Here is a 15,648-nt window from a genome sequence, read left to right on the forward strand (position 1 = left end):
AATAATAACTGTAATATTTATTTCACTTATAATACTATATTTTACTTTTACTTTTATTTTATAAATCATATTTGCTCTAACGAAAATACAGTGGAGTTGAACATTGATTACATTATGTTACGTATATACGTTATAATAAGACAATAACTATAATTAAAATAATATGATAAATCATATAAATAATGATAAATCAGATCACAATATAATTTTATGATAACTTTAACATATGACAGGTTCAGAAAAGGGTCAGCGACAGAAGTTTCATTCATTACTAACTTTCAATTGAAATTTTAGGCTCAAGAGAATTATTAAAGACATGCTATTAGAGAATCATTATAGAATAATCTGTTTTAGTTTTCTGGAGAGGAACGAAGCTAGACAATAACATGTAATCATTAAAAAATTATCAATGAAGAAATTATCTCTAATCAGTTTTTCTAACCTATTTGTCTGAAAGGAATATGTTATCTATTAGATTAGTTAGGTGAAAAGCTTTGTGTGAGTTTTCGAAGAAAACGAAACGACTCTTTTAATTAAAATTCATTAATTTTATAAGTTTATTAAATTTACTAATATTCAGTATAATGTCCTTTATTATTTGAGACTATATATCGAAACATTGATATAATCTGAGGCTATACAATTTTCCATTACTTATATACTTAATTCTCAGAGCTAATATTGTGCTTTTTCCCTAAACTGTATTTTTTTTCAACTTTGTAATTTGATCAAATGGTAATTGGATGGTACAATATCAGGACTGTATGAAGGACAATTACTATTTTCCGTTAATTTTTAAATGAAATGTTTAAAATTATTTTTGTACGACGTACGTGATATCAACGAAATTCTCAACAACAAATTTTCCTACAATAGATAGTATACTTTCTGTAACTTACATTTTAATTCTCTAAATTCTCTAATTAAGAGCGCAATTTTGCAGGTCATTAATGCTAAGAAATTCTGTTGCATAACAGTAACAAGTTCATATTTATATCTAAGATAACATAATAAATAAATAAGAGCAAATTTGACAAAGTATGCCTATTGTAGGCAAAATTGCGAAAATTGTTTGTGCAACAGAAACTCACAAGCTATAACTTCTCACTTGATTATCCGAGTTGTATGGAATAGAGCTTCGTTTTCATATGAGATACATATTTATATTCATTTATGTTAGAAATAATAATATGATAGATTATAATAGTAATTAATAAATTCTTTGGTGTAATAAAATTAATTCTTTCGTTCTCCATATCTGTCATATTTTTCAATCATTGCTTTGATCAATTTCGATATTTATATTCTTATATTATAATATTTATTGTTATTCGATGCCATTTATTGTTATCACAAAAATGATTGTACAATGCAAATTCAAATGTCGAATAAATTTTTTGAAGTTTCTTATCTAATCTATCTCGAATTGTTTTCAAATAATAATGACTGTAGTGGCCAACATATACATATTATTATAACTCTTACACATAGTTTTAACAAATTTTTACGATCTGCATGTGTGTACTGAATATTACTGCACCCAAATTCTGATTCATTAATTTCTTCCTTGATAATCTGAATTAATTATCACATTTTGTATAAAACTAGTAGGTGTGTTAATACTTGTGAATAAGTTTACATTACTGTACATACGTCCATGTGCTTAGATGTTCCTTCGTTTTCCGCAATTTCTTCGCACATAGAGATCTTTCAATAGGAAAATAGTAAATTACCCAATCATATGTTTGCATGTTCATGTATTTCTTCCCTTTTCTCTTTCTATCGACCGAAATCTTCGCTAATGTGTGTAGCTCGAAATCGGTCCAATAACGTCCAATAACGACATGTAGCGAGCAGCGGTTGTGGATAACGTTGATCGCCGCATAGGTAAAATAATATTTGCACAACCGTGCCATAACAATGCTCACTGGTACAGTATTTAATAAATCGCTTCCTCGTACCTTGTCCTCTTCGCGGCCGACGCGCTCACCCTTTTTATATGATGTTTCGTACGTGCCACCACATTTATATAGCACCGCGTATCCACCTGTGTTTTGTCCAAAATCGGTATTGACTTGGGCTCGATAACAATTACATTTCGCTTGCCGTCGAATTATGTCGAAAACATTTGTACACGTGCATGGAAAAAATGTGTAAACAAACCGTTTAACTTTTTTTGTTAGACGATGCTTTGCTGTTCGCAAAAAAAATTTCGCGATATATTTTGGATTGAAGAAACTTTTTCACGTGATTGAAAAGCATCAAGGAATATGTAGAAACAATTTTCTATGTGATTTTTATAGTTAGCAACAGCTTTAACCGCTTCACAACCACGGACGAGATATTTCATGACACGATATTGTTCATACTATGCCACGGACGAGTCATCTCGCGACACAATATCGTTCGTACTACGTTACGGACGAGATATCTCGTGTGTTAGTTTATTAGGACGAGAGTTGTAATTACAGAAAGACAGAGTCACGGGATATCTCATCCGTGGCGTAGTACGAATGATATTGTGTCGCGGGATAACTCATCCGTGGCATCGTACATACAAACGATATTGTGTCGCGGAATAACTCGTCTGTGCCCTCGTACGTACGAACGATATTGTGTCGCGAGATATCTTGTCCATGGTTCTGAAGCAGTTAACAGAGCTTTACCCCATACATTCAAATACGTAAGTGCTTACTAAAATAACAAAATGTAGTTCAGAAAGATGTTCACCTCTTTCATTATGTCACATTGAATATACATGGCGCACGAAAGTATTTGAATGCTTACCACAGAACTTTTTATAGATACATTATGCCCATTATGCGAAACTTTTTGAAGTTCCGTTAGGACTGAAATGAGATACAATTATTGTCATTATAGTAGTATTTATAACCGATTCGAGACTGTATGTACAAGTTATAAGACATTACAAACATACATCTAATAAAAAGTTATTGTATATCCACTACGAACAGTAGCATTAAACATACAATTACTGATAAAAGTAGTCTCACTAAATATTATGGCTTATTGATATAGTGAGAAATTGACTGTTTAAATACATACTTTGATAGTCTTTGCGAAGTGTATTTCAATGAATATATTATGTCTCTTACCTGCTACGCATATGCATTTTCAAATACGTCTCTGATTTTATTAATATAATCACCATAGTCGTGTCTCGTTATACTACTAGTGAAATTTCAAAGTGTTGCGTATAATATATACATCAAAAGTTTCTAAAAGTGTACAAACATCTCCGTGACTTTGTCTGATGTATGGTGTAAAGATACTTGTAAGGCGTAATTCTTTCGTATGGAGTTGTGTTAAAACATGTATTAGATGTAAAGGGAAGTCTTGTAACCCCATAGGAGAGACAATAAAAAGGAAAGTCCCTATTATTTGATTAGAAAGAAAGTTTCTATTTTTCAACAAGTGTATCATTTATCTTCCTAAAAAATGATAATACATCGTTTTTAGTACTCTTATATAGACATATTATTAATTAGTTGCGAAAACGATTACTAAATAATGTAGATATCGCCATTTAGGAATTTTAATCTTAAAACTTTTTATAGATCCACCATTAGCTTAGTAAATATTTAACTTACTCTTTCGTCTCGCTTAAATTTTACTAAATAATATGTTGTTTCAAATCAAAAACGCTATGTAAAAGATATATAAATCATATGAAAATAAAATTTGTGTCTTCTCTTATTAAATGAAACTAATATAACTTATAAATTACTCTCTTCGTAATATTAGACACATTGAGTTCATTCTTCGTGTCTTCCTATCAAGTCAATTTAATTATCACTAGACACTCTGCTTTTAATAAGAAGCGAGAATACTTTATAAAAGAACAGGATACTTTGAGAAATACCATGTAAGTTTCCAAAACTTAGGATTCATTCTATTCATTCTATCCATACAGTTCGCTTAATAATTGGCGATTAATCAATGATTCAAGATTAAGAGCGTGATATCTGAGGAAAGGTGGTTAAAAACATGGAGTGCGAAAAATGCGACGGATTTTCGCGAACGATTTGCACTCTGGGCTCCATTCAGCTAGGTTCATCGAGAATACCGAGATGAAAAAAAAGGTGAAAAAGAGCCAACGAATTGTAATTCTGATTTGCGAATATCGAGCACTAATAAGTTGATTCGCGTTAATCGGGCTGGTTTTAAACGAGCGTTCGTATAATTCCGAAAATCATGACACATTGGGGGCTTATGTTACGATCGACTCGGCCGCTTTTTACTCGGAACACGTACGCTGATTGCGCATCGGAATTTGTTGCGATTTTGTTTTTGTAACCCACCGTGATTTCGTCGCGCGTAGAGGCTCGAAAACGCGCCAATGTTGTTGTTGACACGTAAAATAGGAGGATTAAAAACTCATTTTTCTGCATAACCATCCTTTTCTCTTACCGATTAGAGAGAAGAAAGGTATAACATGATTTCTTGATGAAATCCTTTCTTGTTACTCGTCGCTATGAGTTAACACAATTTTTTATTCGGTCGATACACGTGCCGCCTTTTAATCTCCGACATGCACAAGTGTGCGGTGTAATTATAGCATTCTGTGTCTGCTTGTCGCGTTAATGGATACGAAAGTAATGTTCTCGCCATCCTTTTGTTTAGGAACGATACTTTGCCGTGCAGACTTTGCCTGTGTTAAAGAAGCAGAACATGACCTGCCTTCTTTTTCTACTGGCTATCCTAAAAGATTACTTTTTCTCCTTATTCAAAGATTAACTTTGCATAAACAACATGGCTATTAGTGACGGAAAGAAGTGCCATTACATATCTTTTAAAAGATTTTAAATTGTGAACTTTATCACTTATATCGCGTTGTATGTCATTTTTAATCCTTTTGGTGTTCACTGAAAGGGGAGAGTCTAGAAAAAAATTTATATTAAAATGGGGAAGTATGGTAAAAAAATATCTAGTTTTTTTTTAAATTGGTATTATATATAAGTACTTTTATTATGGATAAGATGAAAATATTTATATAAACATACTGTATACCTACTTTTAATAGTTTTTTTTTTTTTTTTCTTTTTTTTTTTTTTTTCTTATATAGCCGAACGTTATTACATTACATTCTGAAAGAAGTATTCTCTAATTCGTGGTCATTTATTTAGTATCCGTTTTAGAACAAATGAAGAACACGTTGAATTTATCCGTAAAGTATAAAACTGAGTGAAGAATATAGAAACTATGTCCCCTGAATTTGTTGGAGGTAAGGGCATCTCCTTGTTTATCTGCCTTAGTGTATAAGTTTATTCGTTTTCGGAAGGATTTTTCTACCCTGTTCAGTGTTGTAGCTGATAGATTTTGATACGTATAAATAATCCTACGTTTCATATCTTCAAGTGTTGTTGACTCAACTTGATAAATATGATTTTTTAAATAGCCCCATATAAAACAATCTACCAAATGAAAATGGATGTGCACTAATGAGAATGTGATCGAGATGATCTCAATGGCCGAGAATTCAAATAGCTATTACAATAGAATCCATATCAGTGCAGTGAAACACAGACATACAAACAAAATCTGCTCTCTTTAGAGCCAATATGATGTACAAGGTCTGAACGAGTAATCATTTTGCAATGTATATATTGTTGCCCTAATGCCGGCGGTATTTCAAATTTGTATTTAGGTAGAGTTTTAAAAATTGGACCAAACGGTTTGAGCTTCTTTGAGAAGTTAAAAGGATTAATTTACCAGACCATGTGTAAAAATAATTTTAAAAACACTACAATTAGTCGGAATCGCAAAAGAAAATAGTAAAGATAATAATGAAAATAATAGTAAAAAAATTACATTTTACAACCTTTTTATTTGAACCTGAAAATTTAAACAATACGTTTTGTAGACTAATATTAATTGTATACATACTGAAAATTTCATCGAAATCGGTTGATGCAGAAACAAGCGACAAGTATCGAAATATGTAAGAATTTAAATTTATTACAGTTATAAGCCGAAAGTTGTGAAAAACTGCAATTTTCAGCATTTTTAATACTCTAGTTCATAACAACGTTAACCGATTTCGATGAGATTTTCAACATATAAGTATATAATTGACATAAATCCACAAAACATATTGTTTAAATTTATGAAAATTTAATTGCAGACAGATAAAAGCGTTGTAAAAAGATAACCTTTATTATTTTGTTTGCGATTCCGACCGATTGCAATTTTAATTTTTTCAACATTTTTTTCACACATGATCCAGTAAACTAATCTATCTAACTTCTTAAAAGAACTGAAGTCGTTTGGTCCAATCTTAAAAAAGCTATAGTATTTTAAACAGTGGAAGAATATGAGTGTAACTTTATGTATGTACATATTCTGTACATCAAAGGTGCGGCTAAAAGTTATCTCAAGGGGACACGAAGTGATTTCTTATAAAAAAATATGTAAAAGATATAAAATCAAATTTTTTCGTTCGAAGATTGATTTTTGTAAAAGTCAAGTTTAAAAATTTATCAAGTATACTTGAACATGGCTAATTGGGCGGACTGGATAGAACTAAGTAATCGACGGAAGGTTATTCTACGTGTGAGAATAGATCGCAAATGTAGAATAAAATGTTTTCATAAGATGTTTCCGACAAAAATAAATTTGAAAATTTACCATACGCATGTACTAGACCGATTCTTAACAAAACATATTCAAACTCTATTTTCATGAAAATGAAGCCTTAAACGGAAAAATTTTATTCTACATATTTTATTTATTAAACCTACAATATCTTATCTACAATAACACCCTATTAATTGTTTACTCATATCCAGTCCGTAGTTAGTCAAATATAAGCATACTTAATAAATTTTCAAACTTTAATGTCTCAAAAATCAAATTTCAGAGGAAAAAATTTTGTTCCATAATTTTTTCTTAGCTTTTTCCATAAGGAATCACCTCGTGCCTGCTTCTACATAACCATCGGCCGCATCCTGTATGTCAGGAAGAACTGCCTGTTTCTATTGTTTCCCATATAATCGCTAGTTTATTTTTCGTCTTTCTTATCAGTTTATCCATAAATAAGTTACTATAGGTGGTAATTATTATGAAACTTTGGTAAGTTATAACAGTGATTAAAATTAAGAAAATGTGATTCTCGCGATTTGTAGACCGCGTGGACATGTTAAATTATGAATGTAGATGTGAAATAATATTACGAAGGATAATGATAGAAAACTAAAAAAGATGTAGTACTCTTTCAAGTATGAACACAAAATAATAATAAAGCATTAGCACTAATAAGTACACTATATAAAATATACACTAAATAAAATCTACATTTAATAAAAATATTATAAGTTTAATTTTTAAATATTTTAATATCTATTTTAAGTAAGGAAACTTGTTTCATAAAATTAAGGATTAATTATTTTGAGTATTAAATTATGATATCGATAGATTATTTGACTATTTGTATCCTAAAGTTAACATGTTGGAAGTGAATTCGATTCATATCAAAACTAAGTTGTATCAATGTACTTTTTTACCTAGTAATACGTAATATTTTTACACACGAATTTTAAACGTCGCATATAATATTACAAAAGTGCCATTATTCTAATTGAACGTGTTACAGCTTTCGCAGTATTCGCCCTCGTGATCCGTATTATACGCTCTCGTTTCGTATATTTCAAAAATTATTTGCGCAGTTAATTCTCAATATATTTATTCAGGTATAATATTGGAATAAAAAATCATTCGATTGAAGACAAATAATGAAAGAACTAAAATAAACAAATTATTTTTCCTGTCGCATACGTTTCAGTAGATTTTGATTAAAGAGAATAATTTAAGATCTGAGTTATCGTGTTGAAATGATTGCATTCAAAAAATGATTAAGCTTTAAATACAATACAGTTTAATTCACTGCATGAAAATAAATTGAAAATGTGGTATGATTTCATTTGTTGCTTTGTCTTCAAATAAAAACAGATGGATCTTAGGATATTGTTCGTTCTATTTGATTCGAACGAATACGGCTTTTCTATGATTTATCTACGATTTCATATCTAATGATATGTTATACATAACATAGCATTAGTACGAAAAAGTTAATACTTATAAAATTTCAGATCTTGGAGCTATTTCAATATTATTTTACGTTTGCATTTTTTATTTTGTTCTCATGAAAATGATTTTATTTAACCATTTTTCAAGCTAATTATGTATTAAAACCATTGAATACTTTTACTCATCTAATATAGTTCATAATTAAATTTTGTCAAGAAAATACATTATCGATATAAAGTGATATATAGTACAATAGAATTCAATTTATTTCGACAAAATTTTAGTTAATAGCCGATTTACAGAATTTTTGCTGGATGAATACGTTTCTCTGAACCTGAACTCTTGTTATATGAACGAAAAATTGTAGGTAGTGGGGATAATTAGTGAGCTTCTATCATATGAATTCCAATTATATGAATTGTTTGGATAAATTCAGATAAATGGAGTTCTACTATATAAGAAAGAGAAAGAAAGTGAAGGAAAAGAGTATTGTTTATTGTTAAATAAAATTTTACAACCGTTTGATAATTGATTTACCGTGATTTAGAAACCAAAATTTCGTTTATCATATTACTATTCTTCTGAAGTAACAGAACAGAAAAAGCAATTCGCTAAAAGTTTCGTTTCAGTGATGAAAAGTCGTAGGCAGTTCTGAGTGTTCAGCTTTTTTAGGAATTCATTGAAACTTGGCCACAAGTGCCATTTGACTCAACGATATTAATGCATATTGCATTAGTGTATTAGGCGTTCTTAAAATAACGCATTAACTTATGGTTTTAATTTAAAAGTTTGCCAATTTCTAGGCGCAGTTCGTGCTTTTATAATGCAATGCAATTTCTTCGGTTATAGCAATAGATGCGAATTCATATTTGTTTAATGCATACATTATTTTAGTGGTCGAATTTGCAATGTCTTTAGGAAAGGAGATTGATTCCTTGAACATTAACTTGCAATTCTAAAAATTAACCAATAAAATTAACATTATATCTTTTAATATATAATTTCCAGTACTAGAAAATAAAATAGGAACACGTTGCAAAATAAAAAAAATAATATAACAAAAAGCGAAATAAGAAAATAAAGTAAGAAGTTAGAAATATAATATTTATATTATGTATATTAATACTAAAAAAGTAGATGCGAATCTCAAATTATTATTAAATAATATTATATTAGTAAATGCATTATAATACACATAGAATACACATAGAATTCACAGCATAACTTATATGTATGATCAGATTAATTCATTCGATATTTTTGTAAAACAGAAAAAATATATTTCAGAAGTTAATCCTGGTTAAAAATAAATCCCTTTCTTTATCTTATAACCCAAATAAAAGAAGAGTTATTAACATTCACATTACATTAACAAAGGTTATTAACATTACAGTTTAAAACGTATTATACGTCTATTTCTATTCACAATCATAATCGTCCTGCATATCCCATATTTACAATTCACTTCTGTAGTCATTGTACAATATATCAAAAAACACATTTACAAATTCTAGACCAATGAAGATATCTAAAATTCATCTTAGAAATAAACATAGTTACATACAAAAGGTCAAGTACTATATTATTGTTATACAAATACAAACGGTTTCTTTCTGTAAAATATTATAATACTAAAAAATTAAACTTATAAGAATGTTTCTCATAAAAACATTCTCATTTGACTTATCAAAGTATAACTTTAAGTTGGCAATTTCTAGTAGTCCATATAAATCACAGACACTAGCCCGCAAAAGTTTCTGAACATTTACCATAAAAAGCCTTCATCTCCATATTGGATTTGTTACATAAAACGTTTTGAAATTTCAATAGCGCTATAATATGATACGACTGTCATGATGGCATTGTCGGGTTAAACCAAATTGTGATAAAAGCAAACCTGAAATTATAAGATATTTAGTGCAAACATATATAGTCAATCCTTCTATAACACGGTTAATTCGTTCAGTGTTGTGTCAGAACCGTGTTATGAAAATATTAAGTTATAGGATGACTGTATTGAGGAGTGTAAATAATAAGTGTAAATGTGGTTTCACTTGAAATTATGAATAATAATATTGGAAATTATTAATGTAATAAATAGTTGCCTGTTTAAACATTTTTTTGATCTCTGCGAAATGTATACCTGCACTAGGTATCCCCGCTAATAAAATTTAAGAATGTTTCGTATAGTACATATAATATAGTATATTCATAAAAGTATGCATGTAAGTGTTCGAGCTTATGTTCACACGCATTTCGTTGTATTCTTCTAAGTAAATGTGATTCGTCAAACGAAAGTTGCACTGTCTAAAGAAGGAAAAATAAAACAAAGAAGGAAAAAGGGAAATAGCAAGTTGAATAGCCGAAACTGCGTTATTATGCCGATTGTAACACATATTTTATCACTGCCGTGTTCTGTCTGGAAAAATATGGTGATACATAGACGCATGCGGGATCGCGTTCATTTTTCTGAACTCTACGGCAGATTCGGCAAACCAGAAGAGGCTACTTTGTTGCCTCTACGAACGTGGATAGTATTTACACGGATGAATATCGGACCGGATAGATATTAGCTTTCAGCAAAATATTTTTCAGCAGTGGACGTGGCGAAAAAACACACTACCTCCCCTCTGTTACGCCCTGGCATATTAGCGCCTCCGGCATTCCTACAGTTTGTTCGGTGTATGAAACGCGAATGCCGTTTTCCGTTAGTTCCGGATCGATGTTCTTTTTGCATTGTTCGTTTTTGTTTTCCTGCGTTTGACTCAACTTCATAACTATTCGCAGCTTAGCTTGTCGTACCGACAAATTTATCCTCTCTCTGGTTACAGATTAAATTCGCGGGGCTTGCCTGACCCACTGGATCCCGTAACCTTTTCTTTTCTTCGGCAATCACAGGCAAATTAACTCTTATGGTACAAACTGCGAAGTACACTGACAAAACGAAACGGAAAGACCTTGTTGGCAAAAGGGCAGTTTCATTTCTTGCGACCCTTGTTAATATCATACAAATTTTTCATACAGCACCATTTCTTTTACCGCTTCGTGTGTAGGATAAAATTTGAAGTCAGGAAAATCAATGTCTATACGACCGTTCTGATTATTTTCTGATACATACTTACGATTGTATTAAGAATATTTTAGACGGTGTGGAGTGAAATTATTTTGCTGGGTGAAATTGGGGAATGATTTAAATCATTTGTCATATTTTACTTTTCTCAAAAATTAACGAGAAATGGTTTTAACTGTAGGATATATGATGTAGGATCGTTTGATTGTTTCATTGGGCAGTGTCTAGGTTTGAGTCTGTTGCTAGCAATATTAAATTACTGTGCAATGGACAGGTCACTTGGGTATTATGCTTTCCGCAGTCTAAATTTAATGTGTACAGGTTACTAGATAGACTATTTAAATGATTTTCCAGTCAAGCTTAAAATTTGTTTACAAAGCATTCTATTTCTGAGGTCATCGTTACGAACATACCACGAGGCATTCACAGATGTACAAAGTATTATCGACTGCAGTGATTTCACTTTTTTAATGTGACTATCAACTGTTGTTCGAACCGTACGTCTTGATGGGTTTTGTGACAACTTTGATATTAATAGTTTGTTTTTAGAATTTAGCTGCGAGTGTCTTTTTGTAAGCCAATACACGTGTTCTCTTATTGTTTTTATTTGCTCTATCTTCTTTTGTATGTACTGTTTACATGTCAGTCTCTTGTCTAGGTATGTATATTCCGAGATATTTTACTACTTTCGATTATGGTATATACTTATCGTTTAGCGTAGCCGAAGGGTATCTGCTTTTTCAATATGAATGTGATATGGTTAGGTTTTTCCTTCTTAACTTTTATCTTCCATTTTTTAAAATATTCTTGTACCTTATCCAGTGAGTCTTGAACTATTTTTGACACTGTTGTTGCGCTTTCGCAGATGGTTAAGATGGACGTGCCGTCAGCAAGTATTGAGAGACTAGTTTCATGGGTAGTAGACATATCTGTGTATATATGATATATACAGAATTGATCTTAGCACTCTGCCTTGAAAAACCCCTGCTACTACTTCCGTCTTGGATTTTTACTATGAAGGTTTTATTGGTTAAGTACGATTTGAGTAGACAGTAGTAGGACAGTGGGAAATTCGTTGCTATTTTGTATAATAAATCTTGATGTCAGATCGTATAGAAGGTTTTTTGATGTCAAGGAATACTGCTATACAGTACATTTTATCCTCCACACCTGCCAAGATATTATGAACTCTGAGCACTTGTTGAGTTGTAGCACGAGTAATAAATATCTTTTCTGCTGCAATTGTTTTCAGTCTTTTGTGGATGATTTTTTCTAGAATTTTAGATATGATTGATGGGAGTCAAATTGGTGTAGGTGTAAATATGTCTTTTTTCACATTATGGGTCTTTATCAGGTTTTTGTAGCATTAAAGATGGAAATATTATGCACATTATACTGTAAGGAAACAACAGTCTTTATTGAATTTAGCAATAATAATAACAAGATTTTTTTTATCTATTGTACGAAAACACTGCTTTTTTCGTAATCTCAATCTTTAATTATATCTAAACTAAATCATTGTATTTATAGTGAATCCTAATTTCATATTTCAGGAATAAAGAAACTGGCATGCATATGTATAAGCATTAAATATTATCGAGCGTTCTTGTTATTAAAGGAGTTCACTATCCTCAGCTTATTAATCATTTAGCTATTAAGATATATATAAAAAAACACTACACTAATTTTTTTCTAAATATACGTTTGCAATAAATATTTTATAATTCCTGTATACATTTCCAGATTAGTTTTAAATTTAAAAAATATAATCGTGATTGTCGTGTCTCATTGTATTGAAATTTCGAAGTGTTATGTTGACCACAAAAATGTTCTATCATCAAATATTTTGATGAACCAGTATATATGTATTATTTCTAGTCGATCCATGCTTCAAAGCAAATTTCATTTCTTACATATTATCGGTGCAGTAGTACTTGCAAACGTGAATTGAAGCAGTGTTGTTATGAATCGATAAAAATCGGTGATTCTTCACAGTGGATAGGTACAAGGGGAGGCGGGTCGAAGGTGTACAGACGTTCAAGTGGGGCAAAAGGGAACCACTTAGCCGAAACTGCAGGAGTCTGGAAGTCAGCAGCTATTCGGCAGACGTCACTGGCGCCAGCAGACTACCTTAAACCTCCCCTTTGTACCCCTACTCCTACGCCGACAATCTCATTCCCCAAAAGCGTCGCAAGAATTATAAAGTTGGTGGAGGAGAGCTCCGGGGGACTTCTTCCCTCACCACCTATCCTTGTTAGACAACCTCCTTCCTCTTCGTCTCTCTCCCCCGCGTCCTTTACCTACGCGCCACTTCGACCTAGCGACTCCATTTCTCTCCTGTTCTCTCTCCCTCTCCCCTCTCTCTCTCTCTCCGCCCCCTCTCTCCCTCTCTCACTGTTTTCCCGTTCTTTCCACCGTCTCGTCTCCGCTCTCGATGTTTCTCTATTTTCGATATCTATCTTTGTCTTTACATATCTCATTCCAACTGGCTCCACACTCCTGCTCTGTCCTTTCGTCTTGCTCTTTTTCACCGAGCATGCTCTTTTTGCTTCTACTTCGAACTTTCCAACGCGAGGAAAATTGGTCGACGCTTCGTTTCGAATTGTCGGTCGCGAGTCACGTCAGGATCCGAAATCTGTTAACCGTTAACGCGATGCCGCAGGAAGTCGTTCAATTAGACTCATGTACCGCGTGATTTCGAAATAACGCTACATCGCTCGATCGTTCACCGAAACTTTCAGCTTCTTCTAATGACCAATCGCTGTGTGCAATTTTCTCTACAGCCTTTCGATCGCTAAAAACCGATCGTTCTTTCCTTGTTCGAAGCTGTTGAACAACGATTGCCGGTTGCTCTTCGGATTCATGTCGATGAATCCTCACCTGACACTTTCTTTACACACTTTTTCGTTTTGTGCTGTTTTTAATTCATCAAACAATTCCAGTCTAAGTTTTGTTTAATTATATATGTCCTATTCGATCTTGGAATTAATTGAATTCTCATTTGCACCCCGTGTTACGAGATCTTCTAGCGTATCGTTGCAACATTGACCTTTCATTCATGATTCTTCTTCTCTTGTTATTTACCTTTTCATTCATATTGGGTCTACATACAGGGAACTTGCTCAATGACTGGCTGTAAGAACAGTCATTAACAGTAACGAAAATTTCTTCTTCAACATAATGATGTTTCAAATATAAAAGAAAATATAAAGACATAACGATAAAACAAAAAGCAAAATATTTTTGAATGGGCATTTCATGTTATATTCATTTACACACTTACTATATTATCAAAAGTATGACTTATTGTAAATGATTGGTGGGGCAAAATTTGCCTATAATTTCTAATAATCAAATGAGGATTTGTATGAAACTGGTACATGCCTTTACGATACAATAGATCTGTTTATGATTATTGATTTAATAGAACATCTGATGCATCTAATTTTGAACATTCGACAAAGGTCTTTAAGTTAATTTAAATGTAATCAATTGATTCTACATATTCTTGGTTTCCAGCGTACTGATTTCTTCCTTTATATAATCTGTACTTTTCTATTGCCTCGTTATATAAGCGGAGTATTCTGTTATTAACCTTAATCTTTCTGGTAGATGATCTAACTGTATACTATAAAATTTCTGTGGAATGAAAGCATCGAGAAATATATATAATTACATATTTCAGTTCAAACCATACTAAACAATTTTTCATAATATAAATGAAACTTTTTTATTAATTTTAATTTTTTATTAATTTGCTACTAGTTCACCATACGCGTTGAATTTTAAGCAAATATTGTTAATTATTTCAGCGTTTAAAAATTATATATGCTATGACTGATTATTTAATCTTTACATTGCTGCGATATTTCAATAGAAAATAGTTAACTGATTATATAATAAATGCTGTTATTATTAAAAAGAACAATAACTCGATTTTTTCGAATAGTTACATGTTTCTCGATATAGTTTTATCATTTACATTCCATCATGTCTGGTATTTTTCAATGAAATTTTGAATTTCTTATATAAGACGGAGGAATCAAGAAATATACATATGTTAACATAGTTATTTTACTTCAAGAATTTTTAACAACTTTTTGATAATATAATTTAATGTACAATAATTTAAGAAAAAATAGTTCATGTCTTCCAACTGAAAAAACTTACAGCTTCCTCTAAATAGTAGTTTTGTCATTTACAATTCATATTATTATCATCATATTTCAAAACAACACTTAAACGCCATACCGGAATTACTCTTCCCTAAAAGCTATGTACCTCCTCTAATAAAGTATCTTCCTGGTCACAATTAGATCTTCGCAATTGTCTATTTATCGTACGCGTTCTACGCCGTATAAAAACATAGTTTCCCGTTGAAGGAATCTTCGATCGGCTTCGATAAAAAACCCCTCAGTTGATATACCCCTTAAAGAATGCATGACAAGTGAACCACAACTTAACCCTATTCCATCCTTTAGGTAGAACATTTCTTAAATGCATGATTTCTCACTTCAATTGTATTCTAAAGT

At 31.4% G+C, this 15,648-nt stretch overlaps 1 protein-coding gene across 2 annotated transcripts in view; it reads left to right on the forward strand.

Annotated features, from left to right (window-relative positions):
- The window catches only part of Foxo (forkhead box, sub-group O), a 289,789-nt gene that overhangs the window by 187,461 nt on the left and 86,680 nt on the right, over positions 1-15,648 (forward strand). The window lies entirely within an intron of this gene.

The sequence above is a fragment of the Bombus fervidus genome, chromosome 2 (assembly GCF_041682495.2).
Source record: "Bombus fervidus isolate BK054 chromosome 2, iyBomFerv1, whole genome shotgun sequence".
NCBI classification, from domain to species: domain Eukaryota; kingdom Metazoa; phylum Arthropoda; class Insecta; order Hymenoptera; family Apidae; genus Bombus; species Bombus fervidus.